The sequence below is a fragment of the Lithobates pipiens genome, unplaced genomic scaffold, assembly GCF_037356315.1.
Source record: "Lithobates pipiens isolate NorthernLeopardFrog02 unplaced genomic scaffold, aLitPip1_a1.2 Scaffold_23, whole genome shotgun sequence".
Taxonomy (NCBI): Eukaryota; Metazoa; Chordata; class Amphibia; order Anura; family Ranidae; genus Lithobates; species Lithobates pipiens.
In genome coordinates this window covers 61,817,939-61,827,872 of record NW_027507785.1, presented here as the reverse complement: position 1 = coordinate 61,827,872, position 9,934 = coordinate 61,817,939, and the positions used below count along the sequence as shown (strand labels likewise).

Here is a 9,934-nt window from a genome sequence, read left to right as displayed (position 1 = left end):
TTCTGTTTGGTCTACATATGTTTCATATTACTTGTCATCATTACATAAACATGACTCTTTTTGATGTAATATTTAGAGTAGAAGAGCCTGTGCCCTACCAGCATGAAGAAGGAAGGACCGTTGTGGAAGCAGTGGTCCAATACACCCCCTGCAGATTAAGACCAATAGCTCTGCTATTATCAAATCTCAAGTTCCCTGATGATTGGAGAACTCTGGTTTAGCAGGGGGCTTTTTGGACCTCTTCAGAAAGACATAGTTACATAGTCAGGTTGAAAAAAGACACAAGTCCATCCAGTTCAACCACAAAAAAAAAAATCATACAATCCCATATACCCAATTCTATACCCACAGTTGATCCAGAGGAAGGTGGAAAAACCCCAGCAAAGCGTGATCCAATTTGCTAAAGCAGGGGAAAAAATTCCTTCCTGATCCCCCGAGAGGCAATCGGATTTCTCCCCAGATCAACTTTACCTATAAATGTTAGTACCCAATTATATTATGTACATTTAGGAAATAATCCAGGCCTTTCTTAAAGCAATCTACTGAGCTGGCCAGAACCACCTCTGGAGGGAGTCTATTCCACATTCTCACAGCTCTTAGTCCTTGTGCACACGGTCGGACATTCTGACAACAAAATCCTTTTGTCCGACGGATTTTGTCAGAAACTGGTGTTGCATACACACGGTCGAACAAAGTTGTCGGAAAATCCGATAGTTTGTAACGTGATGACGTAATTTAGTTACGACGGGACTACATTCAGGCTAGTAGCCAATAGCTTTGGTCTAGGAATTTGATCTGAGCATGAATGGCACATTGTCCGTAATTCTCTACAAACGATCGGACAAAGTCCGATCGGATCATGTTGTCGGAAAATTTTTATATCCAGCTCTCAAACTTTGTTGGTCGGACATTCTGACGGAAAAAGTCAGATGAAGCCCACACACGGTCGGATTATCCGACAACACGGTCTGATCGGACATTTTCTGTCGGAATGTGCGACCGTGTGTACAAGGGCTTACTGTGAAGAAACCTTTCCATATTTGGAGATTAAATCTCTTTTCCTTTATACTTAAAGAGCGCCCCCTTGTCCTCTTTGTTGACTGTAAAGTAAAATAACTCAACACCAAGTTCACTATATGGACCCCTAATATATTTGTACATGTTGATCATATCCCCCCCTTAATCGCCTCTTATCGAGTGAATAAATTCAGTTCCTCTAATCTTTTCTCATAGCTTAGCTCCTCCATGCCTCTTATCAGTTTGGTTGCCCTTCTCTGCACTTTCTCCAGTTCCCCAATATCCTTTTTGAGAACTGGAGCCCAAAACTGAACTGCATATTCCAGATGAGGTCTTACTAATGATTTGAAGAGGGGGGAAAATGATATCTCTCTCTGGAGTCCATACCTCTCTTAATACAAGAAAGGACTTTGCTCGCTTTGGAATCCGCAACTTGGCATTGCATGCTATTATTGAGCTTATGATCTACCAAAACCCCCAGATCCTTCTCCACTATGGATCCCCCTAGTTGTACTCCCCCTAGTATGTATGATGCGTACATATTCTTAGCCCCCCAAGTGCATAACTTTACATTTATCATCATTAAGACCACTGCTTCCCCACAAGACAGAATGGATATTTCTCTGAAGCAGCTCTGGGAGCTCTCCAGATCTGCGGTTCTAAAATCCATAAAAATACCTCCAATTCACCGAATATTTAACGTCATAGTTGCTATTCATCCATTCTATATATATCCCCTTTAATTGAGTTGCTGACACAGAAGAAGTCAGGTGTCTTGATAGCGGAGATGTTAAGATGTTAATTGACACATTTACAATGAGGGCAAATATTGCGTTGTCTCATAACACTTGTCACCATCCCCATAGACTGTCAGATAAGCAAGGTAGGCCATTGTCTCCTCATTCACGTTACATGCAAATAAGTGATGAGCAAGACGTCGTATAGTGCGGCGAACACAAAATTAATAAGTGCCCTGAGGGTAGTTTGTCGCCCCTTTTCAACTCCAGCTCTCCTCCTCTTTAGCTGCTCTTTTGTTGAGTGACAGTCGCACAAGGGCCACGGGCAGGGAGAATGGAACTGGGGAACTGACATCTTTTGTGCGAACCGAAGTCATTTACAGCAATTTTTTTTTTCTCTGTGGTTTTTATGCAAATCAACCTTGCTGCAAATGACAGTCGGAGAGGTGACAAATTATTTTAGCAAAGTGCCTGACCTCTGGAAAAAAAAAAAGATCACTTTGGCCTAAATAAGCATCTTACTTCGGCAAAATTGTCTTATCTATTTTGGCGTTTTACTGTTTTTTTTTTTAGTTTTTTTTTTTTCCCCTCCCTAGATTCCAAACGCCCACTCTCTGGACAATTAGCATCCGTAGGATAACAGCAACACAGCATGTATAAGTGGATAGCCATAGATAACTATCTAGGAGAGGGGAGAGAAAAAAAGGAAAAAAAAAAAAAATCGACACACTCCAGTCACACGAAGCCTCTCATCCACTTCACTTAATGACTTCGGGAAAAAAAAAAATGATTTTTAAAAACACATTTTCGAGAAGATAATTTGCATCCGCAATTTCTGAGACCACGCCACGTCAATTAGGGCGAAATAATAGTAATGGTGAAAATATCGGGAGCGAATGGCTGAACAAAGCATTAAGTACATGTAGATACAATTCAGCGAGGAGAAAGAATTTGCTGTCGATGCCGCCGGGAGGACCATTCCGAAGCAGTCATTAGCTGGTCATTCTAAATCCCGTCATTACTAATGCCTATATTCCGCCACTTTGCAGAGGAGGTCAAGTACACATTAAAGCCCGAGAGGGAATTATTATTTTTTTTTTCTTATCAGTTTTTTTTTTTTATTTATTTTTTTATTCTTTGTGAACTAGTTGGGGGTAATTTCTTCCATGCCATTCACAAACTGCGTGCCATCTTATTATAATGCAAGCGTTTCGGGGGAGCCACTAATGCACACAAACAAATCATTTTGAGAAGCATAATATCAACGGCATAATTCGAAGAAAGTGGAATCGCTTCACGAATGCTAAGGGTGTTTGACCTGGATTGTGGTTACTGGCGAACAGAGCAGATAATAAGTCTTCTTACAAAGTTGGAACGGTCATTTAAAACACTTTTATTGATTCTGAAAATATGTGTAAGTGGTGTTTATCTTCTTTAAAACGCGTAGCAGAAAAAAAAAATACACCACTGTGATGGACAAATGAGACACAGTTTAAAATGCATTTAAAAAAAAATAAAAAATCAAGAGAAAATATAACTTTTTTTATGCAGTGCAGATAATGCTGTTTTAACCCATTAGGTGCTGGTCCAAATTTTCACAGACATGATGAAGTACACATTATGGACTTTAACCACTTCAATACTTCAAGCACTTTTACCCCCTTCCTGCTCAGGCTAGTTTTCCACTTTCGGCCCTGTCGCACTTTAACAATTGCGCGGTCATGCAACACTGTACCCAAATTTCAGCTTCATCGTTTTTTTGGAGACCGATAGAACTTTCTTTTGGTGGTATTTAATTACCACTAGTTTTTTTATTTTTTGCTAAACAAAGAAAAATTAGAAAAAAAAATAAAGGTGTTTCTTAGTTTGTCTAGAAAATGTTCACTGGAACTTGAACTCAATCAATCTCAATCATTTTGGAGAGAGGGTCACAGGTTTTGCCATAGAGCACATTGCTACTGACACCGAGAACTGTCTTGATAAAGAAATCTGTGAGCCTTGGAATGATTATCATATCATGCCTAGAGAGAGTAGACATGTCGGGACATATATTCCTTGCTTCTCTCTGTATCTCTTTACACTTCTGTCTTCTTCCTTTTTTACCGATTTTCTAATTTATAAGTTAATTTCCTTCATTCCCTCTGGTTTTTGCTTTTTCAGTTCTCATGGGTTTCATAAATACCTACAGAAGATATGGAGTATAACTTGAAAAATGTATAGCATAAGAAAGAGCTCAGCTCAAGTTTCAGGATAAATGGCTCATTAAATGTCGGTATTTAGTACATCGTTATGAACAATTACATTTTGAGACAAGTTCTACTTACTGGATATATGTTACTGAACTAATCCGATTCCCTAAAGTCTTTTATATATATTTTATTATAACTGTACATGAAGAGAACCGTTGAAAGTGGAACTACATTGCATCTGAGCAACACAAACCAAAAATGCTATCTGATTCATTTTTAATATTTAAAGCAAACTCTTCCATCCATTCATGTCTCCATGATTTGTTTTACTGAGAAATCACTTTGAAAAACACTCTCTAGAATTTCTGACCATGGCCATCCTGAGTAAGGGCAGATGATTCATGTAGCATTTACTTCCTTAAATCCATCTGCCCTTAGCTCTGGCATGCAGGCAGGAGGGTGCGTTTAACTGTGAAAACCCCTCCTTCCCTTCTGAAGAATCCTGGAATGTATGGTATTATGTGCCTAGGCATAGAAACCAGAAAGAAACTGAAGAGATTAAAAAAAAAAAAGGGTTTAAACCGCTAAATATAATATACTTTCCTATCTATTTACTAAGGCTAGCAACATGAGGATTAAAACTAGTCAATGTTAATTAAGAGAGCGCAGTTCTATTTTAATATGTCTTAACAACTGATGACTTATCAGCTGTCAGCAGGCCTCCCCGCTGACAGCTGGTCATTGACTGGGGGGATATGCCCCAGTTGATCACCTATGATGTTGAAACACGGTGGGCTTGCTTATCGTATGCCCTCCACATTGCTTTTATACTACTATTTTTGTGATCGCAATTTTTCATTCTCTCTGCATCTGTTCCTTGATGTATGATCTTAAATAAATCTCATTGATTGACCTGCACCATTGGGAGCCACTCTTTTTTATATTTTTTCCTGTATACTTGGCTTATTGTTCTTGATTTGTTTTATGTTAGCACTTTTGCACTAAGGCCGGGTTCACACCGCTGCGATGCGGGAACGCCGCGAATCCACTGCGTTTTCCCGCATCGCATACCTCCCGCCGGCAGTTCACACTGCCCTATGCAGACGGCTGGGAGTGTCAATGATATGTTAATGACACCCCCAGATCCGTCCGCATATCGCAGTGCGATCTGCCGACTCGCACAGGAATCGGATCGCATGGTGTGAACCCCCATGCGATCCGATTCTGTTGCGGACCAAAAAAAGAGTCCCATGCGAGTTTGCTGCGGGAGCGATGTGATGTCTACTTTGTGATGTCACAAGGGACAGGATCTCCGGGTGAAGTCACCGGATGGCCACGCCCCATGGCTATTTAGGAAACGGCAGACAGTGGGAGCCGACACAACAGAGGCAGCCAGTCGGGAAGAGTCCCTTGTCCCCATGAGGACAAGGTGCTTTGGAGCGGGGGGGCAGAGCCCCCTGACCCAAAGCACCCTCCCCCCCATGTTGAGGGCATGTGGCCTGGTATGGTTCTGGGGCGCTCGCTCGTCTCCCCCTTTTCCTGACCTGCCAGGCTACATTCTCGGATGAGAGTCTGCTTTCCTTTTTACAATTAGCTGTGAGCAGGGAAGCCCGCTGACAGCTGATAAGTCATCATCCCAGCCTGCTCGATTGTCCCCCCCCCTTTCCTGACCAGCTGGGCTGCATGCTCAGATAAGGGTCTGGTATGGAGTTTGAGTGAGGGGGACCCCACGCCATTTAATAAAAAAAATGTCATGGGGTTCCCCTTAAAATCCATAGCAGAATCCTTAGCAATCAGCTATTTGTCTAGAAACGGCCTGGACGTCCCCCGGCCCCAGGCTGTTTTTTGACAATTACTGCATGTGATACCGCCAGCTAAACCCTGGTTGTAATTATCACATGCTTTTTAACGCTTTGGTCCGTTTCTGAATCTGAGCTTTTTATGCTGTATTTACAGACACATATTTTTTTTTTTAACAGTAAATGCTGTATAAACGTTATTTCTTTATCGTACATCACGGGACACAGAGCACCACAGTAATTACTATGTGGGTTATATGCCACCTTCAAGTAATGGACACTGACACACCCTAAACAGGAAGCTGCCTCCCTATATAACCCCTCCCATACGGGGAGCACCTCCGTTTTTTCGCCAGTGTCTAAAGTGTTGGTCACAAGTGAAGATGTGCTCTGAAGGGCTCTGCTGGAGGGATTCTTGCTGAATTTAAACAACCTCCACAGACCAGATCCATCCAAAGTGCCACTGAGGCCAAAGTGGATGGTACCCGGGCATCGTATAGGAAGAACAAGGTTTTGCCTGTAACGCCTCTCTTTGCAAGGCTGGGCCTGGGGCCGATGGCTTTGGTCATGCTCACATTACTGAAAGTTTTTCCTGACTGGGTGCTATGCAGGTCCAAGGGAGTGGAACCCCGATAAAAGAGGACCCGGTCCTTGAAGGTTTACTAAACACAGCCCGTCGTGATGGGTGAAGGTTGGATCTGTCTAATATCAGCAGATATCCTGCGGAGAGGATAAGGTAAGGGAAGAAGCCAAGGAACTGTAAAAAGTCCACCTAGGGTTTTTCTTCCTTGGGTAAAATGTTGTCATGCCTTAAAAGATTTTTCAATACTGCACTTCTACCCCCTGGAGGGACTAAGGGGCTGGTAGATACAAAAGTAGTTTGTACTCTCCCTCCACCCTTACCCCCCCACTCGCAGGGGGTCCGGCGGCTTTCCTTAGCGCTATTTGGTATCCTCATACTGCTCAAGTAAGTAGGCTTGCCTCTCCTCCCTTCTTGCTGGGTCTGTTGTTTGACAGACCCGTAGGCCACCCCCGCACGCGTGGGAACTGTTTGTAATTTAAAAGAGAGGGGCGTGGCCTAGGCTCAGTGCCATATGCGGGACATAGCATCCACGAGGTGCAGGCGCTGGGGAAGCTGAGTCCAGAAAGCAGACTCTCCTCAGAGCTGGAGAGTACAGCTGTTAAAAGCGGAGGACACAGGAGCGGTGGGGGCACGTAAGGTGCTGCATGCAGGCATTCCAAAATTGAGGAAACACATTTTACTCAGCACCAGGCTGAACTTTTATTAGCAGCATTCTTTTGCAAGGCTATAGTTCAGCAAGTAGTGCAATTACTTAGTACCTCTGCTTTTGTGCTTAGGTCTATGCCTCGCAAAAAGGCCGGTGTAAACACCTCAAAGGTGGTAACCGAAGCATCACCCCCAGGCACTGAGGATTCTAGTCATGACTCCACATTGTCATCTTCTCCTGAAATACCAGAAGTGACTAGCCAGGGTGAGCCATTGGGACTGGTGGGTGTTACAGCTGCTGCTGGCATCTCAGCCCCTGTTTACGTGACTGAAGATGCCTTTTCCTACGCCCTGTTGGGGCTAGAGGAAAGACTAGCGGTTTTATCTTCCATCCAAAAGGAGAAGAAGCGTGGTAGATCTCCCTCCCCCACCTAGGACCCTTTATCTAGGGAACAGTGGGTGAAGCATGAAGTATTACCCTCAGGGCATCAGGAAGAAAGGCAATCCAATGACTCCTCTTCAGAGGAATCAGAGGGCGAAGAACCTTTTTCAGCCTTGCAATCTGTGAAATTGCTAGTACAATCTCTTACAGAGATGGTTTGTTCCACTTTCAAGCTGTCCTTGACTGATTCAGCCAAAAGTCCTGTTTTCTTCTTTGGGCTCCTTAAAACCTCTGCAGACTTTGCATGCGTTTCCCGTCCATGCATTACTTGAAAGTCACCAAAAGATGGAAATGTACCAGCAGTTGAAGCTGCTATATCCAGTGTGAATGAAAGTCTAACTTGTCCCGTAGACAATGCTTAAATGCTTAGGGATCCAACAGATAAAAGATTGGAATTCCTGTTAAAATCCTCTTTTTCTTTGACAGGTGCAGTTACTCAGCCGGCAGCCGCTGCGATAGGCATCTGTCAGTCCCTGAAGGACCAGTTTAGACAGGCCCTTAGGGAGGTTCCTGTGCAACAGGTCCGGGACTTGGGCCAGCTGCCAAGAGCATTATGTTTTGCCATTGACACCATTAAGGATTCTATCCACCAGGCGTCTCGCCTTGCGCTTGTGCTAGTACACATGCGGGGGGTTCCTCTATTCAAAATGCTCCTGAATTGTTTTCCTTTTCATGCGGATTGGCTATTTGGGGATGATTTGGACATATACATCCAAAGTCAAAAGAAGGAATAAACGCCCTTCATTTAAGCGGGCTCTTTCTCCGGGGCCAAGGGCATCTGCCTCTAGGCAGTCGCGACGGCTTCCGCTGTCATTCTAAAGGAAAGCCTCAGGGTCAGGCCCAGGTACCTGGGGATGGAAACCTGCAAAACAGAATTCTAAAGCCTCATTATGAAGGGGCGCCCATGCTCGCCAGGGCAGGGGGTAAGACTCTTATGCCGCGTACACACGACAGGACTTATGTCCCACAGACTTCCGAAGGAGTTCTGCCGGAGTTCTGCCAGAGTTCTGACAGAGTTCTGACGGACTTTCCGAATGAGCGGACTTGGCCACACACAATCACACCAAACTCCGACGGATTCGAACGTGATGACGTACGACTGGACTCGAATAAGGAAGTTCATAGCCAGTAGCCAATAGCTGCCCTAGCGTCGGTTTTAGTCCGTCGGAATAGCATACACACGAGCAAATTTTTCGGTAGGAACTGGGTCTGGCGGAGTTCCGTCTGAAAAATTTGAAGCATATTCCATTTTCTAAAGTCTGTCAGACTTTTGGGAATCAAAAGTCCGTTGCAGCCCACACACGATCGAATAGTCTGCCGGAATCATTCCGTCAGACTTTGGATGTTGAAAAGTCCGCTCGTGTGTACGGGGCTTTACAGTTCTCAGGAGTCTGGCAGGAGGAAATTCAGGACAGATGGGTTGTCTCCACAATAACGCTAGGTTACAAACTAGAGTTTCGAGAGTTCCACCGCCTCATTTTTCTAAGGTCAAACGTTCCCAAAGATCCAAGGAAAAGGCAATTTCTGATTTGGCAGTTAGACCGATTACCAGCTCAAGGGTTGATCATGCAAATCCCCACAGAAGAGCAAGGTTTAGGGTTCTATTCAAACCTCTTCACAGTACCAAAACCGAATGGAGATGTCAGACCCATTCTAGATCTCAAAGATCTGGATCAATTCCTGAAGGTTTGTTCATTTTGCATGGAGTCGATAAGGTCGGTGCTTTATATCCTGCAGCCTACGGCCACATCACGCTGAAAGTTCCCAATCTTCTCTGATCTCAGAGGCTAAGCAGGGTCGGGCCTGGTTAGTACCTGGATGGAAGACCACCTGGGAATACCAGGTGCCGTAGGCTTTTTAGGATGAGAACTTCTGGCATCTATCGACATCAGAGATGCATATGTGCTAGACATGTGCATTCGTTTTCGTCCGAATGCATTTTCGTCCGAATTTCAGCTATTTTCGTTTTCGTTTTGACAAACGATAACGAAAGCACAAAATCCGAAAAACGAAAGATCCGACATAAATAAATGCTTTATTTTCGTTTTCATTGTTACAACAGTTCGATATAGAATAGGAGATTCGACATGACTCTGACGATAACAATCTCTATAGAACCTGTGGTCGAATGTGCTTAACCTTACCTCTATTAGTCCAAGATTATATAGAGAAAATATTCGACAGAGAAAAAAGATTTGACAGAGAGAAAAGATTCTGCAAGTTACTGTCCTAAAAAGTGTTTGGGGACCCGGGTCCTGCCCCAGGGGACATGTATCAATGCAAAAAAAAGTTTTAAAAACGGCCGTTTTTTCGGGAGCAGTGATTTTAATAATGATTAAAGTGAAACAATAAAAGTGTAATATTCCTTTAAATTTCGTAGGGGGGGGTTGTCTATAGTATGCCTGTGAAGGGGCGCATGTTTCCCGTGCTTAGAACTGTCCCTGCACAAAGTGTCATTTATGCAGGAAAAAAAGTCCTTTAAAATCACTCGCAGCTATAATGAATTGTCGGCTCCCGTAATA

General features: G+C 43.7%; 1 pseudogene; it reads left to right on the top strand.

Moving 5' to 3' along the window:
* Positions 1–9,148: 9,148 nt before the first annotated feature.
* LOC143928600 (5S ribosomal RNA) lies at positions 9,149–9,267 on the top strand (annotated as a pseudogene).
* Positions 9,268–9,934: the final 667 nt, after the last annotated feature.